This window comes from Macrotis lagotis, chromosome 3 (assembly GCF_037893015.1).
Source record: "Macrotis lagotis isolate mMagLag1 chromosome 3, bilby.v1.9.chrom.fasta, whole genome shotgun sequence".
NCBI lineage: Eukaryota > Metazoa > Chordata > Mammalia > Peramelemorphia > Peramelidae > Macrotis > Macrotis lagotis.
Window position 1 is genome coordinate 237,797,866 of NC_133660.1, and position 14,480 is coordinate 237,812,345.

The window sequence follows — 14,480 nt, forward strand, 5'->3', positions numbered from 1 at the left end:
GTTCACTTTATTTATTTATTTGTGTGTTTGTGTATTTATTTATTTATTTTTATATAAAGTAGTTAGGGTCTGTTAACTGGTTGGAAAATTGGTCTCCCTGCTTTGCTGATACTCGAGGTGTGTCTTCCCAAGAAGCAGACAAGGAGAAAGTTTCAAAGTGAACCAACAAGGCAGATCTACTGCTGTGGACCAAGACACTTCCCAATGTGACTGGGAGAGGATGAGCTGTGGAAGAACTGGAGGAATTCCTGAAAGGCCTGTCCTTAGAACACACTTAAGAGTCTTTTGCTAAAGAAACTGAGGACAATGGATCCTTCAGAGAGGCAGGATAGAAAGGCAATCAAAGAAAGCTCCACCAAATTAAGCTGAAAGTGATAGTGCCCGTGTAAATAGGTTAAGATGAAGGGGAAATTGAAGGATGAATGAGACTTAGAGGCTCTCTCATTGACAAAGCCTCTGACAGACACCCTTTCTCTCTGTGGGCCAGTGGCTCTTTGCAAGCCAATGGGACATATAGCCATGAGATATAAATCCAGCTGTTTCCAAAAGTCGAAAAAAGATCAGGTCATTAACAAACATCTGAGTGACTACAAGTGAAACATTGTGTTAGGCACAATCTATGATAAAACAAGGTCTCTACCCTCAGGATCTTATAATTTTGCAGGGGGAAAAAAAGAATATCGTGAATATTATGGAATATGGAAATCATGAGTAGCCTAACTTCAGGAAAGCCTAGAAAGACTTGCAAGAACTGATGCTAAGAGAAGTGAGCAGAACCAGGAGAACATCGTACACATAAACAGCAACATTGTGAGATGATCAACTATGATGGATGCAGCTCTGCTCAGAAGATCAGTGATCAAGGATAGTCCTAAAGGACTTGTGATGGATTATGCCATTCATATCCAGAGGAAAAAAACTATGTAGTCTGAATACAGGGCAAAATATACTGTATTCACTTTTTAAAACTTCTTTTATGGTTTTTCTTTCTTTCTCATGACCCCCCCCCCCCTTTAGATCTAGGTCTTTTTTTATAGCTTAACCCATATAGAAATATGTTAAGCACGATTTTACTTATATAACTTATATTAAATTTGCTGCCAAGGGGAAGGGAGGGGATGGAAAAATGTGGAACTCAAATGGAATTGGAAACTAACTAAATAAGGAGAAAAAATATCAGATGATAAATGCTAGCTATTATTAATTAGTTATAATTAATTATTACTAATTCCTAATTCTTAAGTACTGAGAAATAGGAGAAAGCCTGGGGCTTAAGGAGGGGAATCTTCGAAGATGTGGTGTAATTTTAACTGGATCTTGAAAAGGATGAGCAAGATCTGAGCAAAGTGTAGGCTGGACAATCTAGGAAGAAAAAAGATACAAGTAAGAATACAAAATCCCTGTTTGAAGGTCAATGAGAAGGGCAACTGCAATGATGGATTTGTGCAGGGGAGGAATTTAAGTCAACAAAATTCATCAAATATTTGATTATCAAATACTAGGTGCAAAGCACTAAAGTCAGTTCTGGAAATGCAAGGAGACAGAGAGAGAGAGCTCTCACAAGAAAGAGAGAGTAAGAGAAATGCTAGAGGAGAGTATTGGGAGATAAGGCTGCAAGGTAGTCTGGGACCAGATGCTAATGGATTTAAAGGCAGGACAAGGAAAATAACAGCCAAGAATCCTCCCAGGCTGGGAGGTAGGAAAGCTCAAGGAGGAGACCTCCCAAGAGAGCCAGGAGAGGCTGATATTCCTAGACTACAGGGTGGTCTAGGATTCCCTTCCCCTTTACAGATACATCAATGAGGAGGAAGCTGGGTTCTTGATGCTCAAGTGGGAATGGCCACTCCAGAGCAGCTGGCCTGATCCTTGCCAGGAACAAAAGAAGTGAAGAAAACGCAAACTGTATGCAAGGAGAATGGTTTGAATTCTCTAACTTTAGAGATCATCCAGTTAAATCCCTACCACAACCCTTCCCTTTTTCCAAGATGAGGCAACTGAAGCTAGAATTGGTTTAAGTGATCTGGTCAGCTTACAGGTAAATTCTTTTAGGTGTTTGCTTGTTTTCTTTACCCCCATACCCCTACCCTTCTTAGACTATGAGCTCCTAGAGAATAAAGAATGTTTCCATAGTTTTTGCCTTTCTTTGCTTGGCATGCATTTGGTGCTTAATAATAAAGTTCATTGATTGCCAGAGGCAGAATTTGAACACAAGTCCCCTGACTCCAAACCCAGCTTATTTTCCAATGAATCATACAGCCTTCCCATGACTGAAGAAATTGCCCATACCAAAGTGGTTTCAGATTCTTGACAGATTATAATTCCAAGGAATGGGTCTGTGTGTGGCTCAAAATTTTGTTTAACAAAAGCCCTATGACAACTTGTCAGAATGTCCCAATTTCGTAGTCATGGACTTTCCCTAAGGCTCTTGCTGCTGTCTTTCTGGACCTATCCCAAACAAGAGCCAATAGGCAAACTTGGCTATGGTCTGATGTAGCACCCCGGCCCAGTCAGTTCTGACAGGCCTTGAGCTACCTGCTCTTGGATTTCCCAACATAAAGAGCTGATGATGAAAACCTGGAAACCAGGGCAGAAACCTGGAGTTTTGAGTTCTTTTTCCTCCTCTCCCTTTTATGCAAATACTCTTTTGGCCTCTTTACTGTCTTGGAATTATCAAAAGGAGCCCAAAATGCCTGCAGGGCCTCTGGTTAGAATACTAAGGCAGGGCCATCCCAGCCTCATCCTTCCCCAGAGGACAAGGAATGCAAAGTTCTCTTTCACAGACAGCTTAGCTTTGCTAATAACAATTTGTTCCTTGTTTCAGTCATGCCCTACTCTTAGTGACCCTATATGGAGGGTTGGGGATTTTTTGGGCAGAAATTCTAGAGTGGGGGTGGCTAGGTGGAGCAGTGGATAGAGCACTGGCCCTGGAGTCAGGAGGACCTGAGTTCAAATCCAACCTCAGGCACTTAATAATTACCTACCTGTGTGGCCTTGGGCAAGCTACTCTACCCCATTGCCTTGAAAAAAATAAATAAATAAATAAAACTTAAAAAAAGAAGAAAGAAATTCTAGAGTGGTATGCCACTTTCTCCAACTGATTTTCCAGATGAGAAAACTGAGGCAAATAGGATTAAGTGACACAGCTGGAAAGTGTCTGGGGCTGAATTTGAACTCAGGTCTTCCTGATTCCAGTCCCAACACTCTATCTATCCACGGCATCCCCCAACTGCCCTTGAAAATAGCAATAGATAACATTTATAAAGATCTAAAGTATTTTACTCATCTAATCTTATTTGGTTTGATTTGGTCCTTTACCAAGCACCAAGGTCAAATTCTGGAACTATGAACAGAAGACACCACATTCAGAACTCTTTAAGAACCTCCTAAGAAAGCTCTTCTCATTTTGAGGCAAATTAAAGAAATGAGAAAGATTTGGATTTGGATAGAGTCCACGAACCTTGGTTCAAAATCCAGCTCTAGCCCCACCATTTGCTACCTGTGTGACTTTGAACAAGCCACTTGATTCTTGAGCTAGGAAATGAAATTACTGACCTCTAAGGTCCAGTTCAGTTCTAAATTTACAATCCTAAAAAACAGGGCCTGTAAACAATAATCATTGGGATATCATGAAGGTTTGTGATCTATCAAGTCAAGTGTATCCAGCTGTGGCTGATCAGACCAACAGGAACTCAGAATGCTCTCCCAAAGGTCCAGCACAAATAGTCCATGTGAACATTTTAGGGTGAATTCTCTAAATTTGTGCATCTTGCATTCCTTTTGAGTTATTTCAACTCTGCTTTGCTCATGGAGCAAAGCATCTTCTCTGATGAGGGCACACCATACTAGGGGCATCCTACATCAGGGTCTCCCATCATGGTCTATAGATCTCACAAGGAAAGAAATAGGTGAAACTGAGTTAAACTCAAGAAGCTAGGTAGCACAATAGATAGAGCACTAGGGCTAGAGTCAGGAAGACCCCTATTCCTGAGTTTAAATCCAGCTGTTATTAGCTATGTGACCCTGGGCAAGTCACTTAACCTTGATTGCCTCAATTCCTCATCTATAAAATGAGCTAGAGAAGGAAATAGCAAACTACTCCAGCATCACTGCCAAGAAAACTCCAAATGAAGTCATGAAGAGTCAATCATGACTGGACAACAATAAAGGATTATTTATCACACTTGAATGAAGAAAAAGCTCTCACTTGTCTCCATAAATGTGAATTCTTTAGAAACACTTCCCAGAATACTTCAGCTGAGTTACCAGGTATGAGTGACATGGGGAATCCATGCCTTCCCATTTCCTCTTATACAAATTCCAGTACATCCATGCCCTCACCCTCCTCCAGCTCCCAACTTCAAGCCTCACCTCTCCCAGTTGGTGCATTTTGTTTTGGGTAACTATAGTACATGACCTGAATTTGAATCCCAGTTCTGCTACCAACTCTCTGTGTGACCTTGGGGAAGACACTTAACCTTGGCAGGTCCAAGCCTCTCTAAAATGAGGGTCTTAGGTCATATGATGCCTAAGATTCTTTTTAGCTCTAAATCCTAAATCATAGCCATAAAACATTTACAATTTAAGTCAGATACCATTTTAGCCCATTTTGAGCTCCCCAAAAGCAGGAATTTTTTTTTGCCTTTCTATGCATCTACAAGGTTTTTAATGAAAGTTTGATTAATTAACTAAGCACACTCCAGTCCCTGGAGTACTCACATATTATATAGCCACAACCCCAGATCAAGGCATCTGCCTGGAGATGTCCACAAACAGCTAAGGACCTCTTGAACCTATGGTCTGCTGCTATTTCTGAGCCACCAGAGAGAATCAGCACCTAAGTCAATGGGAGTTTTCTTTAGCAGGAAACTTGAACTGTGGTCTAAAGTCAGTTTGATGAGTAGGCATTATAGGGGCCACCCATATAAAAGGAATTATACAAACCCAGAAAAGCCACCCTAAACAAAAACCTCTTCCTGCTGCTTATCACAATACCTAAAATTCTACCCCTAAAGATTCTGTCTTTGGATCTTGGAAGTTTTTGCTTTCTAAAGGTACCCTACTAAAATGCTACATCTCCCCCAAAGTCATGATTAACCTAACATCAACAATTTTCTGCAGATTAATTTTAGAAAGGTAACAATTAACTGGAAAAACAAAACAGACCAGCATGCAAAGGGTCAAGGGGTAAGGGTAGCTATGGCCTGGACACCAGAGAGGGGAAGGAAGAAGAAAAGTTGGACAATTTTTGTGGAGGCTGATGCCCTAGAATTACTAGCTCCCCCCATTCCCCTTTGGATCCTAACCACAATACTGGGAGTACTCTAAGTATCTTTGTTTCTATGGTCTTGCACCTAGAAGACCCATTGGGGTGTCCCATTCTATGTAGGAAAAAAAATAGCCCAAGCCTCAAAGGACTTTGTTCATTCGTTTGTTTTGGGTTTTGGAGGTAATCAAGTTTAAGTGACTTGTCCAGGGTCACATAGCTAGTGAATATCTGAGGCTGAATTTGCACTCAGATTTTTCTGTCTCCCGAACTGACACTTGATCCACTGTGCTACCTTGCTGCCCTGTTAATTCCTCTGATAAATAACAGGTTCCTACCCTTTGGAAGTTTTATGTGAAGCACTTGGGAAAAAGAAATGATAAGGTAGATTCCTGGCCTCAAAGCGGTTCTTTAGAGGCAGCTAGTGACCACTAAGTCAAGAAGACCTGAATTCAAATGCAGCCGCAGATGGCTAGTAAATGAGTGATTTTGGACAAATCCCTTAATTGCTGTCTACCTCAGTTTCCTCATCTGTAAAACTGGGGAGAAAAATACCAAATATCTCCCAGGGTTGTTGTGAGAATCAAATAAGATATTATAAAGTGTTTAACAAAAATGCCTGCCACATAGTACTCTGTAACTCTTATCTATTAATATTTCCCAGGCACAGGATATTCCTGGAAGACTTAATAATGTCTAAAAAAAGAAGACTACCTGAAATTTCTGTTAGGGTTATTTCACTGTCCTTTCTAAGACTGAAGGAGGACAAGAATCCCTTCCTAAAACCCTCATACTTTATTGTCTTCCATTTCCCTTCCTGGTAAGTTGAGTCTATTAGCCAGTCAACAAGCATTCATTAAATGTTTACTGTGCTCCAGAAACACAACCAAATGGATACAGCACTGGATCTGGAATCAGGAAGACCTGAGTTCAAATCCAAACTCATATCCTTACTAGCTGGGTGACCTTGGACAAGTCATTTCATACAGTTGAGCTCAGTTTCCTCCTCTATATAAAATGACCTTGGAGAAGGAAATGGCAAACCACTCCAATATCTCTGCCAACAAAACCCCAAATGACGTCAGGAAGAGTCAGACAGGACAAAAAATGTGCTAGGAATTGTACTAACACTGAGAATTCAAAGTCACCAAGTGTCCCTGTCCCCAAGGAGCTCCCATTCTAATGGGGAGACAGCAATCTAAATAACCAAGTCCATGCCACATACATCCAGGATGGGAAGTCACCGGAGAGCCAAATGCATCAGCAGCTGAGCCTGGGGCAAGACTGATTTCACAAGGGAGGACTTACTGGGTCTAGGAGAGTTTAGAGGTAGAGACAAAGGAGAGCACTCCCAACTTGGGGGACAGTCTGTGCAAAGGGAGGGGAAGTCCTGGCACAGAGCTAAGTATAAGAAGGATGGAAAAGCAGGTTGTGCGGAGCATTCGATGCCACGCTCTGTTGGACCTTGGAGGTATTTTATAGGGAAGTCTTTGGGTTTTTAGAGAGGGAAAAGGTATGCTTTAGAAATCCCCTTTGGTAGTAGAGTAGAGCATGGATTGAAATGGGGAGAAACATGAGCCTGAACCAGAGTGAGGGGCTATGGAAGTGGGGACTAGGGACTGAGATGTTATAAAGAGAGAAGTGATAAAATCTGAAAACAGATTGGATATTGAGATAAGTGTGATATGTTGATGTCCAGTGGTGTCTGATTCTTTGTAATTCCATCTGGGGTTTTCTTGTCAGAGATATTAGAATGTTTTGCCATTTCCTTCTCCAGCTCATTTTACAGATGAGGAAACTGAGGCAAACAGGGTTAAGTGACTTGCCCAGGGTCACCCATCTAGTAAGTGTCTGAGTCAAATGTGATTCAGGTTTTCCTATGCAGATCCAGTATTAGCTCTGCAAATTCTAGATGAGACAGTTAGAATCTAGTCCTACTCCTGGCCCATGTTTCTATCACCCAAAAAGTCCAATGTCAACTTTTTATTCCCAGTCCTATGAGAACCCTATTCCCCTCAGCTTCCCCTGGACACTGAGGAGGGTCCTAAGATTATAGAAGAAAGAGTTCAAAGGGACCTCTGAGGAATCTCATTTTACATATTTTACACACTGAGCTCTCAAAAGGTGAAGTGACTTTCCTAACCTCATCCAGGACATCCAAGGAGTACTGCTGGTATTTGAACCCAAACCTTCCAACTTCAGATCCAGCACCATTGCCACTGTATCATACTGTCCTTTCTGATTGGTTCTCTCTTTTTTTGTTGTTTTTGCAAGGCAATGGGGTTAAGTGGCTTGCCCAAGGCCACACAGTTACATAATTACTAAGTGTCTGAGGCCAGATTTGAACCCAGGTACTCCTGACTCCAGGGTCACTGCTCTATCCACTGCACCACCTAGCCACCCCCTGATTGGTTCTCTAGGTTCAGTTTGAAAATGCACTTCAGGAAACTCCTTGACCATCTGAATAGTTATTTTTTTCTCTCTGGTCCTTATCAATCAATTAATCAACTAATATGTATTAAGTACCGACTATTTATTCATTATTTGTGGTCAACCAACATGAAACCTCAGAACTATAGTAAATACTGGGAATACAAAAAAATGATGATGATTCCTAATCTCAGGGAATTTACATTCGAACAGGACTACAAGAAGAGTACACATGTACACACACATGTGTATATAATACATGCATGTAAGCATAGACACACATGTGAATCCATGTGTATATTGTGTGGATGGAAACATGCATGTATACATGTGTGTGTATGCGTGTCGAATTCCTTTTCATATATATATATATATATGAATTCTAAACAAAATAAAAATAAAGAGACAGCACCCAAGGTAGTTAAATAACCAGTCCTGGAAGGGAGGAGTTAGCAGCTGGGGGAGATTGAGGAAAGACATTCTTCATAAGTAAGACCTGACTTATGCCTTCAAAGAAGAAAGGTCTGAGAGGTTCAAAGAGAGGAGATCCATATGGTGCAGAAAGATTAATAGAAGCATTACTACCAATCAGCTGGCAATTGGTCGAAAGTCACAGTGGATGTAGATGATGGAATACCATTGTGCTTTCAGGAGTGATAAATATGATGCTTTCCAAGGAAAACTTCTATGAATTGATTCAGAGTAAAATAAGGAGAATCAGAGAGATAATTTACATGATTGACCAACTGAAGGAAAATAGCTTTGAGAAACAAAGAAAGTCTGATCCATGAATACCAATCGTGATTTGAGAAGACTGATGGTAGAAAGGTGACATTTTCAGACACGGTCAATGAATTAATTTGTTTGGTCTGATGGTACTTATTAGTTACAAAGGAGGGTTTCTGAACACGAGGGCAGCTGGGCAGGGATAGAGATGAAAAGAAAGAAAAAAGGGTCAGTTGAACATTAAAAAATATACATAAAAGAACAGAAGGAAGTGAAAAAGGAACCAATAAGCAAGGCAGCTTGACTTTAATCTGATCTGAATTTAATATGCACCTAAAAAAACCATAACTAACCAAAACTTCACAATTTCATATCTAGTCTCTTTTCTGCTCTTTATAATTTGGAACATTCACATTTGATAATGCTTGTTAAGTTCACAATAAATAAGAGTGCTTAAAAAAAATCACTGGTAACTGAAGAGAACTGTTTCATTGGAGTGATGAGGTCAGAAGCCAGATTGCAGAGGGTTAGGAAGGGAAATGGAGGAGATGATTTTGGTTGAGAAAAATAAGAGAGATAATAATTAGTGGGAATGGTGGGAGAGTTTTAAAGGATGGAGGAGCATGGGCATGTTTGTAGACAGCAGAGAAGGAACCAGTAGAAAGAGAGACACAAGATTAAAGCAGTAGAGTCAGGAATAAGCTGCTGTCTTCCTTCTGCTGATCATGAGTAATTTAATTCTTACCTTCCTCATAGTTCATGCTTCTACCAGTCCAACTCCAGCACCAAGTTCAACTTTTGACTTTCTCCTTTTGTTTTGCTTTCTGCCCATCAAGTGTGGGCACCGACAATGTTTATAGAGAGAGGGTGGGGCAGGACTGGTCATTGTGGTGGAGTTGGAGAGGCAAAGGGCTGACTGAAGAATCAAGGAAAACAATGAATCTTGTTGCTTCTAGTCCAGTGCCTTCAGTCGAAGGGTTTGAGGCACTTTTAGGGCAGACTTTAGGAAATAAATCCTTTCTAGTTAGTAAGAGTGTATGTATAGATGAATGATCTGATTGAGCTTATGTGGTTTGTTTTTAAGAAATACAGGGTAGCAGAGTCAAGGAACACACTTCAGGGCAGAGAAGGCAAGAAGAGAAATGCAAACCACTGGCTTCTTTTAACCCCTACTCTTCTCCCCAAATATATAACATGTATAAGAATAGAACTTTAAGGTACATGTAGGTCCTCTAGCTTCCCACCATCAGTAACATTCAGAGCATACCAACTGAGACAAATTCATGAAACGTTCCCCAGCTCCACACCACAAAGCATACACAATAATGCAAACTTGCCCACAGGCTAGAAAAAAGCCAACAACAATTCTTTCAAATTTTGCCAGATGGTCATTTTTCTCATCCCTATCCCCACCCCCAATGCCCCTCCCCCTCTTCTTCCCATGGTCCCTGAACTCAAAGAACCCAATTATCATCCTGTAGCCAATAGCCAAGTCTAACACACACACACACACACACACACACACACACACCCCACAGTGATTCCCACCAAAAAAAAGAAAACCAACCCCAGAGGATTAGCCAAGCCTAACGCATTGACTGTTCACAGTCTCATTTTCCTTCCCCCTCAGGCAAGGGCTGTTGCTGGTCCCCTTGAAGCAGACCCACAACTTCTAGGGGGTAGATGGACTGGTATAATCGAGGTCAGGGTGACTTCTACAGAGTCACACTGTACATCCCAGAGAAGATAGAACTGAGGAGCTTCTGGTTGAAACCAGGTAGAAACCATGAGCAAAGGTACCAGCCTAGGAAAAGGTAGATGATAACTAATGAGACTGGCTCATCCATAGAAGCTATTGTCACTTTTGAAGGAAAGACAAGGCATCAACATACAAGGAAAACTCAGGTTGAGTCCTTAGCAGCCTCTGAATGAGGCTGCCAGCTCAGCAGCATTGCTTCTTTCAGAGCTGGGACATTTCTAAACAATCACAGGTGACCAAAAGTCCTAGGCCCTGAAATAATTATCTGCCAAATGACCTCATTCATCACCAGGTCATATACAAAGTTCCTTAGAATCATTTTAAATTCAGAGACAAGATAAGAAATACAGAAAGGGCTCTAGGGTCCCATGAAGACTGGGGGAGTATATGTGGCACCTGCTCTGACCCTCCTCAGATCCCCACTCCCCCCAAGCCTGACCAATGTGGGTAGCCAATTGACTGGCACTCTCCTGAGTCTTCACATCTGATCCTGGGAATAGAGTAGGACTAATCTTGCTCTAATTTATCTTATTCAGCCTCAATTTCCTCACCTGTAAAATAAGGAGCTGGTCCAGATATCCTTTAAGGAGCCTTCCTGCTCTAATAATCCAGCATGATTCTAACAATAATCAATAAACATTTATTAATCACTTATTATATGCCAGACACTATGCACATGCTTAGCCTGTTGACAAAAATGGCCCAAGCAGAAGGTAATTCCAGGTTGATTCCTTCAGTCATCTCTTGAAAGGACTAGAGACTTCAGATGACAAGGGACAAGGGCTGTATCTGTGACTCATTTGCAAAGGGAAATCTTGGATGGGTAAATTTTTTTCTATTAAAGCAGGGTAGCACCTTCTTGGCAATTTATAGCCTTAGGGCAGCTTTTCACAAATATTTTTGATCTCTAGACCTTTTATATTCTTAGAAATGATTGAAGACTCCCCCAAAGAACTTTTGTTTGCATAGATTATATCTATCAATATTTACCATATTAGAACATGTTTTAGTATTAATATGGAAATAATTTTGACCTTATTTCCCCCAGGGATCCCACCCAAAGACCACATTTTGAGAATGTCTTTAAAAGTTGCATAAAAGAAACAAAGATGTGATATTGTTGGTTTACTAAGGAACTCAGAGAAATCCAAATTGTGACTCTCCTCTGGAGGAAACAGAGGTATTCATTGGATCTTAAATTTGAACTGGAAGAGGACTTCTGACCCAAACTCCTCATCCTGTAGGTAAAGATACCATGGCAGACCCATAGGGGTTAAGTAACCCATTCAAGGTCAAGCAGGCATAAGCATTAGAGACAGTATTTGAAGCCTTTGATGGTATACTCTTTCTTCTATTCCATACTTCTGAAACTGCCAACATAAGGGGAATAACTGAAGCTGGCAGTAAGATTTCAGGAGACTGATGGTGATTCATGGGAGGAGGTGCTGGCACAGTACCCAGAACCCCACAGCTCAAGGACCAAGCTACCCAGACACCACCTCAGGGCAAAGTTGACTGACTATTCTCCTGGCCCATAAAACAAGGGGCTAACAGAGTGGAAGAAAAACTCATAATCCCTTTTACTGTTCTATCCACAGGGCCTCATCTCCCCCAACATCAGTAAGCAGTGCTGTGATTCCTCTCCTTGGTTGATTCTGATGTCCTTTGGCTTCATGATCTTGTGGCTTATCTAAAAGTTCTCTGCTTTAACATGTTTCACTTTGATTCATTATCTCTCTGTCTCTGTTTCTGTCAGTCTGTCTGTCTCATTCTCACACACTTTCTCTCTCTCTCTCTCTCTCTCTCTCTCTCTCTCTCTCTCTCTCTCTCTCTCTCTCTCTCTCTCTCTCCCTCTCTCTCTCCCCTATTCAAGTTAACTCCCAAAAAACCCTTTTCTCAGAAGGAGTAGAGCTCCAACCCAACTGAAGGCTGAGGTCCCTCATCAACATTCAGCAGGGTAAGCAATCAAAATTATATCTCAAGGAACTGAGATAGGAAATCAGAATCTCATTTCCCTGCTACCTGCTATCCTTCTCACCAGTACAGACTGGGATTCTGACTGGTCCTGTTTTACCCTGGAGAGGTCAAATGTCCTCTCTGAGATCCTCTCTTCCATAGGACAAACTTCCTAATGAGAGCTACTCAAAAGTAGAACAGGTGACCTCCGGGGTAATGAGTCCCCCATAGATGTCTTTAAATGCAGGTTGAATGACCATTTGAGGATGATGTTGAAAGGATTCATGTTTTGGATAGGAGTTGGATTCTATAACATCTTAGGACCCTTCCAAATGAAATTCTGTAATATTATGATTTCATTTCTATGCCTACACCTCAGCCAGGGAGAAGAAGCATCAATTTAACAGCCCTCCACACATCTCCTGGCATTTCCATAGGCACTTTTTATCTTTGTAAGAGATGGTTCTTCAGAGTGTGGTACCGGTACCTGTAAGATGCAAAAGTCAAGGAAGAAGGGGGCAGCTAGGTGGTGCAGTGGATAAAGCACCGGCCCTGGAGTCAGGAGTACCTGGGTTCAAATCCCGTCTCAGACACTTAATAATGACCTAGCTGTGTGGCCTTGGGCAAACCACTTAATCCCATTTGCCTTGCAAAAAACCTAAAAAAAAAAAAGTCAAGGAAGAAGGTCTCAAGCATTAGAGGCTTATCCATTGGAGAAACATGGTATAAAGTGGACAAGGGAAATGAGAAGTCATAGAGGGGTTGCAATTTGTATCAGTGAAAGGATTGGTCACATCAATTAAATTACAGATTCAATGACATGTTCGTGAGAGGGAAAGGGGGGAATGTAGTTTGTGGCGATAATTTTAAAGATGGGGAAACTGGTATGGAAAGGTTAAGTTGGACATTAGTCATACGATGACCCTTTCTATAGCTTTTTTTCATAAGCGTAGAGCTGACAGAATCAAGGGAACAATTCTTTCCAAAAACACATGATAAAGGAGATCAGAGAAACTCAATCCACACTTCCCTAAGAAGCAAAAAAAAAAAAAAAAAAGCTCCTTTATAAATTCAGGGAGACTTCTTCCCTATACAATATTCCGTCCCCCCTCCACCAAATCTCTTCTTAACCAACAGCATACTCCCACGCTCACACTCCTATGGAAAATAGGAGTTATATTTAAGGCAAAAGAAGGGTAGGATCCCTGAGAATGCCTTGAATGAAGGACTAACTGTAGAAATGGGCTTCTACTGTGGGGCCCAGGTTCTAAGGAGTCCATCCATGGATCCCAACTCACAAAATACAAATGCTCCCATAAACACAGATTCAAGAATTACAGAGGAATGAACAGAAATCCACAGCTTGGTCACTGGCTTACATTCGCAGGCCTCCTCCGAACCAATCAGAAGGCTCTCTCATTGTTTGCCAGAGTACAAAAGGCATTCTGTTCAGAAAGTTCAAGAAGGGAAGGGGGAAAAAAAAGAGCTGGGGGGCTTCTCTACTCTGGTCCATAGAAAAAAAGCAATGCCCCCCTCCCCCCCTCTCCAAGGCTCTCTGCTTGCCTGGGGAGAAGAAGGTTTAAGTCATTTCAAGGGCAGAGGCCGAGGTGATAAATGTGTCACCCTCAACTCTGAGGTTCCTGACGAGGAGAGGCTAGAGGAAGGGGTTACTCCTGAGAGCACCTTTGATCCCCCACGCCCTGGGACCATCACCACCAGTCCCACATGCCCAGCAGCTAACTGTATTCTAAAATGCCTTGGGCCCTCTGCTTTCTCCTGAGGGCTGAACCACTCTTTTCCAAAATACTCCCCCAGTCGGGATGGAAATGGAAGGCAAGCCGGGCTGTCTATGCCTCGGGGCCAGCTGGGACACTCATTGTCTGCAGGAGACTCTAAGTTAGAAGCTTGACCTGGCCTGGCCCCCCACGCCCAGGGCTGAGCCTGGCAGAGCCGCGGATCCCCTGGAACAAGCCTCCTTAGACCCTCCCCAAGGAGCTCCGAGAAGAACCCACGGGGGGGGGGGGGATCCCCACCCCGGGGGCCTTACTGGGAAGGGGGGCGGCTTCCCGGGGGCCCTCCCCACCCCCTCCGCGTCCCCAGAAATGCTCCGAGACGGGGTGCAGAGCCCGCATCTGGGGGGGCCGCATTAGTTTCCCCCTGGAAATGAGCGGCCCCGCGGCCCCCCCAACAAACCTCCTCCCGGTCCAGGTCCGGGGGGGCGCAGATTTCTAGGAAGGCTTTTGAGGAAGGGTTCTTGGTGGGAAGCGCTGGAGACTTTATGACATTGTAACTAGTCTCCGGCAGCCCGGCCCCGCAGCCCGGCCCCGCAGCCCCGGCCCCCGCAGC

The 14,480-nt window shown here is 42.6% G+C and overlaps 1 protein-coding gene across 9 annotated transcripts in view; it reads right to left on the reverse strand.

Moving 5' to 3' along the window:
- The window catches only part of DENND2B (DENN domain containing 2B), a 239,703-nt gene that overhangs the window by 137,547 nt on the left and 87,676 nt on the right, over positions 1 to 14,480 (reverse strand). For 5 of the 9 annotated variants that reach the window (XM_074230261.1, XM_074230255.1, XM_074230258.1 and 2 more), the window contains exon 1: positions 1 to 9,811. This exon is cut by the window's left edge. The exons of the other annotated variants lie outside the window; for them this stretch is intronic. The gene's annotated coding sequence lies outside the window, so the exon portion shown is untranslated. Of the gene's footprint in view, positions 9,812 to 14,480 lie in introns of those variants that run through there. 9 annotated transcript variants of the gene reach the window in all.